At 41.1% G+C, this 13,889-nt stretch overlaps 2 protein-coding genes and 1 long non-coding RNA gene across 3 annotated transcripts in view; all 3 read left to right on the top strand.

Moving 5' to 3' along the window:
- Positions 1–13,889, top strand: part of LOC116064544 (zinc finger protein 239-like) — an 893,026-nt gene that overhangs the window by 165,806 nt on the left and 713,331 nt on the right. The gene's annotated exons all lie outside the window — the stretch shown is intronic.
- Positions 1–13,889, top strand: part of LOC116034141 (hemicentin-1-like) — a 1,482,957-nt gene that overhangs the window by 1,318,571 nt on the left and 150,497 nt on the right. The window lies entirely within an intron of this gene.
- The window catches only part of LOC118493596, a 61,138-nt gene continuing 55,322 nt past the window's right edge, over positions 8,074–13,889 (top strand). Inside the window, exon 1 of the long non-coding RNA XR_004895543.1 lies at positions 8,074–8,192. This is a non-coding gene — a long non-coding RNA (uncharacterized LOC118493596). The remainder of the gene's footprint in view (positions 8,193–13,889) is intronic.

The raw sequence follows: 13,889 nt of genomic DNA, 5'->3' as shown, positions 1-13,889 counted from the left end.
TCCTCTGTTTCAATCACTATTCTCAGCAGCTTGTCAGTTTCTCACACATCAAGAAACCATTACAGAAAGCTTCCTGGAAAAAACCAAATACAGCCTGTAAGAGATCACAATGTGTTGTACAAGTACTCAATTAATGTTATGTACAAATGTTCTTTTCATGCCATTTTCTACGTCTACTCAGAGGGAAATACTCTGTACTTTTTACTTCGTTACGTGTATTAAATTGTGAAGGTGTCCCTTTGGGCTCTGGGTGATTGTTACACCATTTCCATGTATATTTTTTAAAAGCATCAATACAGGTTACAGGATAAAAGAAAGAATTCCGAGCTTGTGATTCGGCTCAATGACTCTTGTTTCCACAACAAACTGGACTGACTGGTGACACTAAAACAAGGATAGTCAGCAAAAACCAGTGGCCTTTGAAACGTTGTTTATATGATAAACAGATAAAATGATTAGGTAATGTCAGCCAGTCAGCCAATCTCCACCCTGAGACCCAGCAACCCCTGTCCCTGGAGAAGCTCTAAAGAGGCAGTGGAACAAGTTGTTCTGCAGGCAGCCCAACTATCCTACACCCAGAACAGCTCCGTGTACACGTCACAGGCTTAGGAAACACCTGGAGGCTAAGCACCAGCCCACCCAGCACACCCCGCCAGGGCGTTGCCCAAAATCATAACAACGGCATCAAAATGGTAAAGCAGGGCGCATCCCTACAGGGACAACGCACTGTACCAGCCCCCAATCTTAAAGCTTTAGTGCGTAACGTTTTAATATTACATAAATATATACAACTCTCTCTGTATTTCTCAGTATGACTATGTTCAGAAGATTGTGGCGTCCGGTGACTTTCGCGTGCAGAAACTCAAGTGAAGATAATGACCTCTTCTGAAGAGTCCATCATGTTTTTTTAATCCTCCGTGTCCTCCTTGGCTACTAGCAACTGTGTGGAGGGGGGGTGATCATGGAAGGCTTGTATCATGTGGACGCACCGACAGTGTTGTTGTCAGTACTTAGAATTCCTCATGGGGGCGACAGAAACTACGCACTATAGCTTTAAAAATATTATGGCGCCGCACAGAAATCAAGCCCAGCTCCAAAGTCACCTGTTTCTGTCTTGGATAAAGAAAGGGTGCACTGACGTCGGTGTTAAGCAACAGTTTATTCAGAACACGGTTCTCGCCACCGACCCGAGATGAAAAAGGATCTGCTATAAATAGCTAGAAACAAGAGAAACACTGCAAAGGCAAACACTGCTGAGGCAAACGCAGCTAATTGATCAGGACATGAATAATTAAGAACATATAGAAGTCCTTCTCAGTTGCTCATTATCTCCATCCTCTTCGGGGAAATTCATCACTCATTCAGTCATTTTAGTAGTAATGACTAATGCTGCTGCTGGGGAAATACCATTCAGGACTTTAGTGTCATGGGAGACCTCGTGTTGTTGTTAAGCACAGACACAAAGGAGAGAATCATAGCCATAATATCTGCTTCTATAGATCATATTTAGTGTTGAGTTCAGTTAACCATCTGACAGAAACAGTCAGATATTTTAAATGTAGTTGTTTGCTGTGAAACTTCAACAGTCTGTTCAGACATACTGTATGATAAAGAGCTGCAGTTTCTCTCTACCAACATTAAAGAGGAACTGACACCACATCCTGACACTGACTGAGAGGGGGGGGAGGTGCACATTTAAAATGTGCTTTGAGCCTTTTGATACCACGTGATCCACCCACTAAGTATCCTCCATTTTGTTCTCTGATTACAGGAACAGGTCCAGACAGGCAAAATGGAGCCGTACAGACTTCATTTCCCTCCTCAGAAGAGCTCTAACTGAAGCAAAGTACCACCATCTACTACACTGTACCACCCTCTACTACACTGTACTACCCTCTACTACACTGTACTACCCTCTACTACACTGTACCACCCTCTACTACACTGTACCACCCTCTACTACACTGTACTACCCTCTACTACACTGTACCACCCTCTACTACACTGTACCACCCTCTACTACACTGTACTACCCTCTACTACACTGTACTACCCTCTACTACACTGTACCACCCTCTACTACACTGCACCACCCTCTACTACACTGTACCACCATCTACTACACTGTACTACACTGTACCACCCTCTACTACACTGTACCACCCTCTACTACACTGTACTACCCTCTACTACACTGTACCACCCTCTACTACACTGCACCACCCTCTACTACACTGTACCACCATCTACTACACTGTACTACACTGTACCACCCTCTACTACACTGTACCACCCTCTACTACACTGTACTACCCTCTACTACACTGTACCACCCTCTACTACACTGTACTACCCTCCACTACACTGTACTACCCTCCACTACACTGTACCACCCTCTACTACACTGTACTACCCTCTACTACACTGTACCACCCTCTACTACACTGTACTACCCTCCACTACACTGTACTACCCTCCACTACACTGTACCACCCTCTACTACACTGTACCACCCTCTACTACACTGTACCACCCTCTACTATACTGTACTACCCTCTACTACACTGTACTACCCTCCACTACACTGTACCACCCTCTACTACACTGTACCACCCTCTACTACACTGTACCACCCTCTACTACACTGTACTACCCTCCACTACACTGTACCACCCTCTACTACACTGTACCACCCTCTACTATACTGTACCACCCTCTACTACACTGTACCACCCTCTACTACACTGTACTACCCTCCACTACACTGTACCACCCTCTACTACACTGTACCACCACTGTAACTCTTGAGTGTTACTGCAGTGAGAAACACAAAGACACAGAGGATTGAACATAACTCACAAAACATCCTCAGATTGGTTTTTAAAGGTCAGTTTGGAGAGCTGATCAACAGTTAAACGTGTCGTGTCTCATGCTCCAACGGTCTGGGAGTTGATACTGATTGTGGTCAAAGGTAGAGCGGCTCCAAGAACAGACTTCTTCTCTTCTGTAGCCAATCACTGCTACAGGCTGCGTTGTTACAAAACCTTGCAGACTCTCCGCGCAGCAGCCCAGACTGCAGTTGGGATATACTGTATCTCCGTCTGTATCGCCCCGACCGCTCTGACTGAAATCCTGGACATGTTGGACAAAAGTGTCTTCAGCTGACACCAGAGACCTCCATCAGATTCAGATCTTAGTCTCTCAGGATCACATCCTTCCCCCAGTCTCTGCTCCTCCTCTACATATTTAACATATTCATATATTAATAGAACACACACACACACAATATGAGGTTGGATATTTGGAGCGGCTTTATTTGTGTTCAAAGAATAAAAAAATAAAAAAGCAGAACAATGAATATATAAAAGTAACAACTTGGAATCAAATGTAGCAAAATAAAGTATTTATCAGAATAAGATAAAATAGTAAAACAGTTTAAGGCGCATTAAGGTATCTGAATGTTAAAACTGAGTTATCAACTTCCATCATGTCTCTGATCATTATTATTTCATCCATTCATTCATATTAAATAATTATCAACTGATTTCAAAGATCATCACTTTGGTATAGTTCACATTTCATAACATTCCTTTGGCAAACATCATGTAAATCTATTTCATAGATAATAAATCCAGTTGAAGGTCTTATTTAGAGACAGACTGGTCCTCTATGTCTCCTGAGATATTCTGAGCGGCATCAGATGATTTTATAATTACAATAACAACAATATTCACAATGTCATCAACTCCTCAGTTTAAACTATTCAATGTTAATGGATTTTAAATCAGCTAAGAAATCATTCCAAGCAGGCACCATGAGCTTTTATATTACGCAGAGAAAACAAGCATTTAATATTCCCTCCATATAAAATGTATTATTACCGAAACACACAAGAAGAGCTCTCTACACCTGATTAGAAGATATTTGGTAGCTGCTCCGTCTGCTGATATTTACAACTAAAGAAATCTCATTTTTTTGTTAAAAGCTTGCAGTGATAGATAAATGCTGAGTACATTATTCTTTATCTATTTAATGGAGTATTAAGTATTTATGTGTATTACGGCTGAGTTTACATTGTGATCATTGACTTTTACTTATATTGTTATATAAGTAAAAGTACTTTTACTTATGTAACTTTTTTTTTTTAAAGCAACTTTTACTCGAGTAAAATATTCTAGTTCTCTAAAGGTAAAAGTAGACAGTTGAACTGAACCTCTCTCTCACGGTAAAGATCCATTTGTCCGACACGGCTGAATCGTGGTGTCGCGACGTCATACATCCATGGTTGATGCTTATACAGATGCTCCACTATCCACGCCCCTGACCGGCAGCTGATTGGACGAACGCGTGTCGTGGGTTTGGCTTCTCAAGAATTTCAACAGAGTGTCATGGCGGCTCGTTAAGAATACGATGTAGTATATAAACTAACTACTAACTACTACTACTACTACTAACTACTTTATAAAATAGTTCACCGAAACGTGTTTCTGAAAACATTTTAAGAGAGAAATAGGCCGTGCAGTTGCTGAATCTGTCTTCATTTCAGATTGACAAAGGTCAGTTTGAAAGATTTTCGTCTACTTCTACTGGATAGTCGCGTCGCGTTCAACGGATTCATTTGCATAAAGATGGACATCGGCCAGCTTTTGGACGCGCAGCATTTTTTCAAATGCAGCGCCGCCTTCCCAGGATGCTTTGCATGCGCGTTGAAGTCGCTTGACGTCACCCATAGGAATAGAGTGGAGCGCGCGCAACAGAAGCGTTCCACGGTCAAATGGATCTCTACCGTCCTTCTGACCCTCCTCTGGGACCATCTCATCATAGAGACCCTACAGGATCTCAGAGCTCCAGATACTACAGATCCCAGTCTCAGATATACAGACCCCCCACACACACACCACGGTAAAGCTTGGTTTATGGTAGCCGCGGTGTTCCCAGCAGGAGGTGTGCGCACCATAAAATGACGTCACCATGGCTGTCAATGAAGCAATACTGCAATGAACAACGCATTGAGCATCATCATCTCTGGGCCTGCTCGTAGCGTGCCGCCATCTACGGAGCCTGGCGCACGGTGCCCGCTGGAGTATACCGGACGCTTAGGGAGGTAACAGAGGTTTCTGTTAAAGGTGCCCTGCCACACAAACCCGTTTTTACTTGCATTTTTTAAAAATCTGTTAGGTCCATATGTGTTTGTGTTATGTCGTAAATGTGAAAATGAACTGCATAATTGATTATATTGTGGGTGTTAGAGGACTTAGGAATATATCTAATTGTGAATTAGTGCAAAATAGTGCCATGAGATATTTTCTGAGTGTGCATAAATATACCCCGACATTGGCGATAGTGGGAGACATGGGATGGGAATCATGTGAGGCTCGCTGGAAGATATGTATATAATTGTTTATTAGATATGGACGCAAATAGGTTGACGAGGAAAATATTTCTTTGGGATAAACACATTCTTGTAGGGCTGGGCGATAAATCGATTTTATCGATTAACTCGAATGTGTAGTTAATGTCGATTTGTTAAAACGAAAATCGATTTTCTCCTTAACATCCGCCGACGAGTTTCATTACTTACTTATCCGTAATCTCCGCCGAAATGACCGGCAGCTCGCGGTGCTCTGTCCCCGGCTGAGAGTCACCTATTCTCAGATAACTGAACCACCAGCTACCGCTGACCTAAAGGACCACCACGCGGGGCACCAGAGCCGGTGTTGAGGAACTCTTTTGCGGCTCAACACATCTACTAAATGCCGCTGATACGACCGAGCTGTGATGGAGGTCTGTAGCGGCTTAAACAACTAGCAATCGCCGCTCTTTAGCCCGGAGCTCCTCTTCGACGTTTGTTTCTACCGCTAGTTACTACGAAGTAGATTGCTACAGGTATGCTTCCTTCAAGAGACCATGGGATGTTAATATACGTTACTCAGCAACAGGTGAAAATAGGGGCAAGGTTGTGCAATAACGTTAAAATGATTTGAACTTTTAGCGAGGAACGAGAAGTGAATTACCTGTATGTGTGAAAACAGCTTTATCTCACGCATCCGTTTGTTTGTTGTTGAATATATAGCCCCCCCCCCCAATCCAAAAAAAGGGAAAACACTCAAGCATATTTATATTTCCACAAAATTGGCATGAATAATCATAATGGTATACATGCCCCGTGTGTGTGCGTGTGTGTGAGTCAAAACAAAATAAAGTTAAAACTTGTTTTGAACAATTTCTTTGTCATCTGCAGATTGATTTTAAGTAGGGGGAGAAGAAAAATCGATTTAAATATTAAATCGGATTTTTTTTGAAAAAATCGGGGATTTTATTTTTAGGTGATATCGGCCAGCCCTACATTCTTAGTCCTTGGTCTAAAGATATATGCAAACTGCTTTGTAATTATGGTTTTGGTGAGTTGTTTTTAAATAATGAAAAGCTGAATAATGGTTTGTTTAAAAAATCCGTGTTTGCTAAAGACAAAATGCAATGGGTGGACAATATATGGGTTAAGCCAAAATTATATTTCTCCAAAAGATTTGTATATGCGACAGGAATCTGTTTGCTAAATAAGTAATTTTGTGGTGTCTTGTAATCCCATGTGGGATTGGCCAAAATTTGGCATGACAGAAATAAAATATAACTAACTAACTAACTAACTAACTAACTAACTAACTAACTAACTAACTAATTAACTAAGTAACTAACTAACTAACTAACTGCCTCCTCTGTCAGCTCTAGCCACTGACAAGAAACAAGCAGAGAAATCAGGCCAATTACAAAAGCTGGTCAGTCTGACATCATGTTGCCTGAGCTCATTACTATTCATGAGCTCGCCCAGTTGGGCTGAGTAAAGGATTCTGACAGCCAGGCTCTCGTTGGCTAGCTGTTAGCCAATCAGATTCAAGCAGCTTAGCTCGTTGAATATTAATGAGAATCGAGCTGAGTCTTCCTGCAGGCTTTCTATACCACGCTAGAATGGCTTGAAACAAGGTAACCAAGGCATTTTTTACACAGAAAATGTTACAGAGTCCATGGTAGAACTTCAGACATCACCACAAAGTCATGAAATACGTTTGGCAGGGCACCTTTAAAAGCTTGCTGTAATATATCAGCTCTGAGTACAGCTGGGCTGAAGTAATGGATTACATTTACTCATTTAATGGAACAAAGTATTTCTGTGTAATACTGCTGAGTTTATATTGTCTGAACATCTCTGTGTTGGCTGCTTCATTCTGCTCTTAAAGAACATTTTAACTGACTTATCTTTTATCTGAGCACAATTTTCAAGAATCAATTATCGAGTCATTTTATTTTAAATTGAGGAAAATGTATTGAAAGTAAAAATACTTTAAGTTACGTCACTTCTCCTTTTCTTTAAAGCAACATTACTTTTACTCAAGTTAAATATTCTACTTTTTTAAAGGTAAAACTGATTTACTTAGTCTGGGACCATCTCATCATGGAGACCCTAGAGGATCTCAGAGCTCCAGATAATACAGATCCCAGACTCAGATACACGGACCCCTCCACCACGGTAAGGTGGAGATTCATGGTGGAAAAATGCTTTATCAACATCAGCAGGCAGTCCTGATCTCTTCTTCTTATGTCTTTTATATATCAGGACAACAACCACTGGAACAACTACAAGAATCAGTCCACCTGGAACACCTGCTGTCAGTCCTCCGTATCGGTCTTCAGGAGGGGAGTCTCTATCCTCAGGGAATCTGAAGTAAAAAAAAACACGAGTCAGTAAATGTGTGATAGTGGAGCAGTCTTCATCCTCTCTGATGTTAGAAACTGCAGCTACAACCTGATACTCAGAAAAACTCACTGAGAGAGACTACCTCACCTGCTGGATCTGTAACCTGCAGATAGATGATTCTGATTGGCTCAGAGTTGGTGTTGGCTCTCTTTTTACTTTTTGAATCTGATTCAACACGACACTCGTATGCTCCAGTGTCGTTGATGTTCACATTCTTCAGAGTAAAAGACATGTCTCCATTCTTTAGCTCTCTGTTCACCAGCTCCACCCTGTCCTTAAAGGATGAATGCTGTCCTTCTGTCTTCAAGTGTCCATCTCTGTATAAGAGGACGATATCTGGCTCCAGGTCAGGTCTTCTCCACTCTACAATGCTGATGGAGGGATCAGCAGCCTGACATGGCAGAATGACATCCTGTCCAGTGCGCACTTTCACAATCTCGTCTGAAATACAATGAAAAATTACTATTAATAATAAAAAGTCATGTTATTTCAACAGTTGTCTACAGGTGTGTCCCTGCAGAAGGTCTCTGTAGAGTCTCACCTGATGGAGACGTTCACTGATCTGTCACAACTGCAGAGATATCACAGGACTTTATTACCACAGGTCAACTCTTTAGAAGACTGGGATGGGATTAAATGGAGCCATTCACGCAGCCAATCAGAGCCGTGGAAACATGTTGGCAGATTATTTTATAGATAGGAGTCAGAGCGATGTGTCCCAATCTAACTCTATATAAATATATCAGTAGAAATCTGTTTCAAACGGGACACTTTACCCTGTCTGCCAATGTGCTTAAAATTAATAAATTTGAATCTCTTTAAGATATTATATACATATATAGAAAATATTATTCAATATCTTTGCTGGATTAAGAATGTTTCCACATTATTTGTCCTGCAGTAAGTGAATGTTAACGGGTGTCCTTCCTGTCATCAGCTGCTGTGAGGAACAACTCAAACTAATAGAGGTTCAACATTTGAATAGAGGTAATGTCTCTCTTTAATGTCCCTGTGGTTCACAGTTTGTATCTCAGCCAGTAATGGTAGTGCAACAGAGGAAACATGTACACACAATAAAGCAGGGGTCACCAACACGGTGCCCGCGGGCACCAGGTAGCCCCCAAGGACCACATGAGTAGCCCTCAGGCCTGTTCTAAAAGTGAAAATTGAATATTGACATTATCTGTCAAGTCATTGTTGATAATTATTGTGAGAAATCATTAACGTAATCATTGTCTTCACATAGATGAGTATCATTAATCATTAATAATCATATATAACTAAAGGCAAACTGAGCAAATTTGTTATTTCAGAAGAGCGTATCAAACTGGTAGCCCTTCGTATGACTCAGTACCCATGAAGTAACTCTCAGTTTCTAAAAGGTTGGTGACCCCTGCAATAAAGAATACCAAACAGTGTGTTTAACCTGACTTTAAACAAAGAGCCGGTGACCTCCAAGACAGAGAGAGCACAGGAGGCCTAACACATGGCCTCAGACAAAGGAGAGGCCTGTACGTAATTCTCAAAGCCTGGAAACTTCGCACTTCCATGTGAAAAAGTTTTCAAAATGGAGAAAGCACGTTACCCCACGAGGAAGAGGAACAAAATGGCGGAGAGTTCCGGACGTCCCATTGGCTGAGGTTCCTTGAACGCACCAGCCGCCGCCACCAGGTGGCGGAGGAATAAAAGTCCCTGTCACCCACTTCTCACGGCTCTTTGCGGCAAGAATCTTTACATAGTTCTGGGCTGATGTAGAACCGTGTGTTTTTTATTAATGAGTAAATGTTATTGCTACTATTGTTTTGCCATTAATGTGGTCAGACCGCCGTGTCCCAAACCACTGTTGTGGAGAATATCACTGATCAAGATATGGTTGGAAGTTGTTGTTAAAACTGTGAATGCTACCTCCCGCTGTGGAGAAGTAATTACTGTATGAGTGAGACCATCATTCTGCCTGTCGTCACTCAGACGACAGCTCTACGATATAACAGACGTTATACCGTAGACCTTTGTAACGGCGAACGGTGTGGTTATTGTTACCGCGGAGCACCAGCTGTTAGTTCACAAAGGAGGAAGACAATAAACCCTTCCCTCGTTAAAACCAAACTCTCAGATCCTGCTGTAGCTTGGCGTGAGCATCTTGAGGAAACGAGGGAGACTGATTATTCTCACAGCCACCAGGATCAAGATTTTCAAGTGTTTTCTTTTCAATCGTGTTTTCCCTCCTTTTTCTGTCTCTCATTGTTCTAACCTCCACACACATTTACACACACACACACACACACACACGCCATTGGGACAGCTGGCCTCGCCTGCTACCGTAGTCACGCGAGACGTAACAGAGTTTCAACTGCCATTTCGGCGCCAAAATAGCGCTCCAAGGTGTGTCCCCTTTTTGTCTGTAATACGTGTTGAAGTCCCGCGGGGTTCCCCGATATTTCATCGTTAGGAGTAGCCATTTTGGGTCTTTGTACTAAAACTACAAACAGCCTCCAAACACGTGGCTCCCGACCGCCATCCTGAATCTCGCGTGGTTAGCCCGACCACGCGGCCCGCTACTCCTCCCCCCCCTTTCCTCCTCCCACACACACACACACACACACATACACACACACACACACACACACACACACACACACACACACACACAAAAGCTTGCTTGCTGCTTGTTTGCTAGAACTGTAACAAGTCGATAGAGTTTTGATGATTGAAGAATTATTGATTGACCATCAGTATTTTTGAAGTTAAAATAAATCCTATTAGACTTTAACAAGAAGATGTTGTGTGGTTATTTGTGTATTGTAATAAAGCTGGATTATACAGGTCAGTGCTTCCTTTGTTCCTTTGAAAGATACCAGATCAATTTATCAAATTAATTAAGATCTGTATTTTAAAGGGAACTCCACCTATAAGACTGTTTCACAGCTCAGTTATTGGTCCCTGGTTCCAGGGTGGTGCCCCGTTTTGATTGTTTGTCAATTTGGTAAAGTTATTAATACACATATTTATAACTTTATTAATACTGATAAAACATCTTTGATATTTTGCCAATAATTGAATCTGTACCCATATCAATTCCCATAAGACTTTATTCATATCTATTTATGTAGCTTCATATTTTCATTATATTTTTCTATTGTATTTCTGATACAGTGAAAAAGAATTCCAAAACACCTGTACAGCTCTGTACCTGTGCTAATGGCAATAAATATCTATTTTAATATAATAAAGTCCTATATATAAAAGCATCTTCATCAGCCTACAGGCCAAGTTAGATAACTTATATATCCATCCTTAGAACCTGAAGATGAATAAAACATTATGAGTCAGTAAATGTGTGATAGTGGAGCAGTCTTCATCCTCTCTGATGTTAGAAACTGCAGCTACAACCTGATACTCAGAAAAACTCTCTGAGAGAGACTACCTCACCTGGAACCTGCAGATAGATGATTCCGATTGGGTCAGAGTTGAGGCGTTTCTTTATAACATTTTGATCACCGGTTTCAACTCGACACATGTATCTTCCAGTGTCGTGTCTGCTCACTTTCTTCAGCTTTAAAGAAACAACTCCGTTTTTCAGATCTTTGTCCACCAGCTCCACCCTGTTGTTATAGGATTCATGCTGCTCGTCATTATCCAGCTTTACAGTTCTGCATAAGAGGGTTTTATATGGCTTCTGGTCAGCTCTGCTCCACAATAAAACTCTGATGGAGGGATCAGCAGACCGACATGGCAGAATGGCATCCTGTCCAGGGAGCACTGGTACCTCGATCATGTCTGAAAAACAATAAAAATTACTATTAATAATAAAAAGTCATGTTATTTCAACAGTTCTCTACAGGTGTGTCCCTGCAGAAGGTCTCTGTAGAGTCTCACCTGATGGAGACGTTCACTGATCTGTCACAACTGCAGAGATATCACAGGACTTTATTACCACAGGTCAACTCTTTAGAAGACTGGGATGGGATTAAATGGAGCCATTCACGCAGCCAATCAGAGCCGTGGAAACATGTTGGCAGATTATTTTATAGATAGGAGTCAGACCGATGTGTCACAATCTAACTCTATATAAATATATCAGTAGAAATCTGTTTCTAATGGGACATTTCACCATGTCTGCCAATATGCTTAAAATGAATGAATTTTAATCTCTTCAAGATATTATATACATATACAGAGATCATTATTCAATATCTTTGTTGAATTAAGAATATTGCCATATTATTTGTCCTAAAGTTACTGAATTGGGGACATTCTAAAACACTTAACGTGGCTTAAAGTCGGAAAACAACGATCAATGATCATCAAATTTCTCATGGCCATATCTTGTCATGAACACTTAAGCTTGTCAAAAAAAATAACGGAAATCCAACGATTACAGAAGTTATCTCACATTAACGTTTTCTTCTTCATTGGCGCCTATGGAGAAGAAAAGGCCTAACGTGGTTTAATTGACCTAAACAACGATCAATGATTACCACATTTTTCTCTCATATTGCTCGTCATAACCACTGAAAAATCTAACCCAAAGTACACATAGTATGGACGTTAATCTGACATTAAGTGTAAGGAAAAATCTTCAAAAAAGGTTCAATGTACCTAAACAACGATCAGTGGTCAACAAATGTCTGTTGTTTATGACAAGACATGGTCATAAGAAATTTGGTGATCATTGGTCACTGTTTTCCGACTTTAAACTACGTTAAGCTGTTTCCTATAGGCGTAAATGAATACACTGCTTAATGTCAAATAACATTCATAATAATTGGACTTTGGGTTTGACTTTTTGTCAGTTTTCAGTGGTTATGAGGAGCATTAGGAGATAAAAATTTGTGATCAATAATATTCCAGAAATAAGTGTTCCAGTAGTGATTATGAAAGCTAGAAAATGTTCCTAGAGTGCAAAGTCTTTTTGGTTTTTTTTTTTTTTTTTTTGAGCTAAATTCAAACACTTTTCATCAAAGTCAAGGAAGTGAAGGACTACAGCCACATCCCAGCCCTGTAAAAGGTTGGCGTCCAGACTGGAGCGGTGGGCCATCACTGAGCTCAGGAGACCAGATGATCCCAGGCGTCCAGGAGTTGTGTGTGATATTCCTGCCCCCCCCCCCCTTAGAAGTGTTGTTGCAGACACAAGTCAGCAGAGAAATACAGCCTGCCTTAGGTGAAACTGAATACATGAAATATATACATAACCCAATTACTTAGTATTTTTGTGTATTGTTGGTGATGAAAAACTGATCCTGACCTGTGATGTACTGCAAATAATGACTGACACCGAGTTCCAGCTTCTTCTACCACCGGGGCCCCGGCAAAATACGTTCAAATATCCATTATGTAGATATGTGATTTGTAAAAAAAATTTATGTTGGACTAAAAATAAAGAATTATAATAGTCTCAACCTTATTTCCTGTAGTACATAATGAACCAAACAGACAAGGGTGAATGTAAAAATGTGTTTTAATATATTACATGCATTTTAAAATATAATTACAGTAAAACAATGTAAACACAAATTAAATTACAGGACACTATACTGTAGTAGGATATATTGACATGCAATGTACTTAGAAACTACAAGTACACAAATGAAAATTAACTAAGAAAAACATTATTGTAAGTAGTATTGTAGAGTATCTCAGTAACATATGTTCAGTACATAGTTCAATTCAATTCAATTCAATTTTATTTATAGTATCAAATCATAACAAGAGTTATCTCGAGACACTTTACAGATAGAGTAGGTCTAGACCACACTCTATAAAGCCCCAACAATTCCAATAGTTCCCCCAAGAGCAAGCATTAGCAGTGGCTATTGCGACAGTGGCGAGGAAAAACTCCCTTTTAGGAAGAAACCTCGGCAGACCCAGACTCTTGGTGGGCGGTGTCTGACGGTTGGGGTTATGACGGTACAGGATGTAGCGTGGCACAGCAGAGCATGGGTGGACGCGGTGGACGCAGCAGGACGTAGTCGGGCATTGCAGGGAATCGCAGAGCGTAGCAGGGTGTAGCAGGTCCATAGCCACAGCTGCACCCAAGACCCAGGTCTTGGTGTCGCCCTAATCCGAGGCGATGTTCTGGGCGAAGAAGAAACATAAGGACTCCGGGGAGTAAACTCCCCAGAGCTAGGTTAGTAAC

Source organism: Sander lucioperca, chromosome 17 (assembly GCF_008315115.2).
Source record: "Sander lucioperca isolate FBNREF2018 chromosome 17, SLUC_FBN_1.2, whole genome shotgun sequence".
NCBI classification, from domain to species: Eukaryota; Metazoa; Chordata; class Actinopteri; order Perciformes; family Percidae; genus Sander; species Sander lucioperca.
This window is presented reverse-complemented; position numbering and strand designations above follow the sequence as displayed.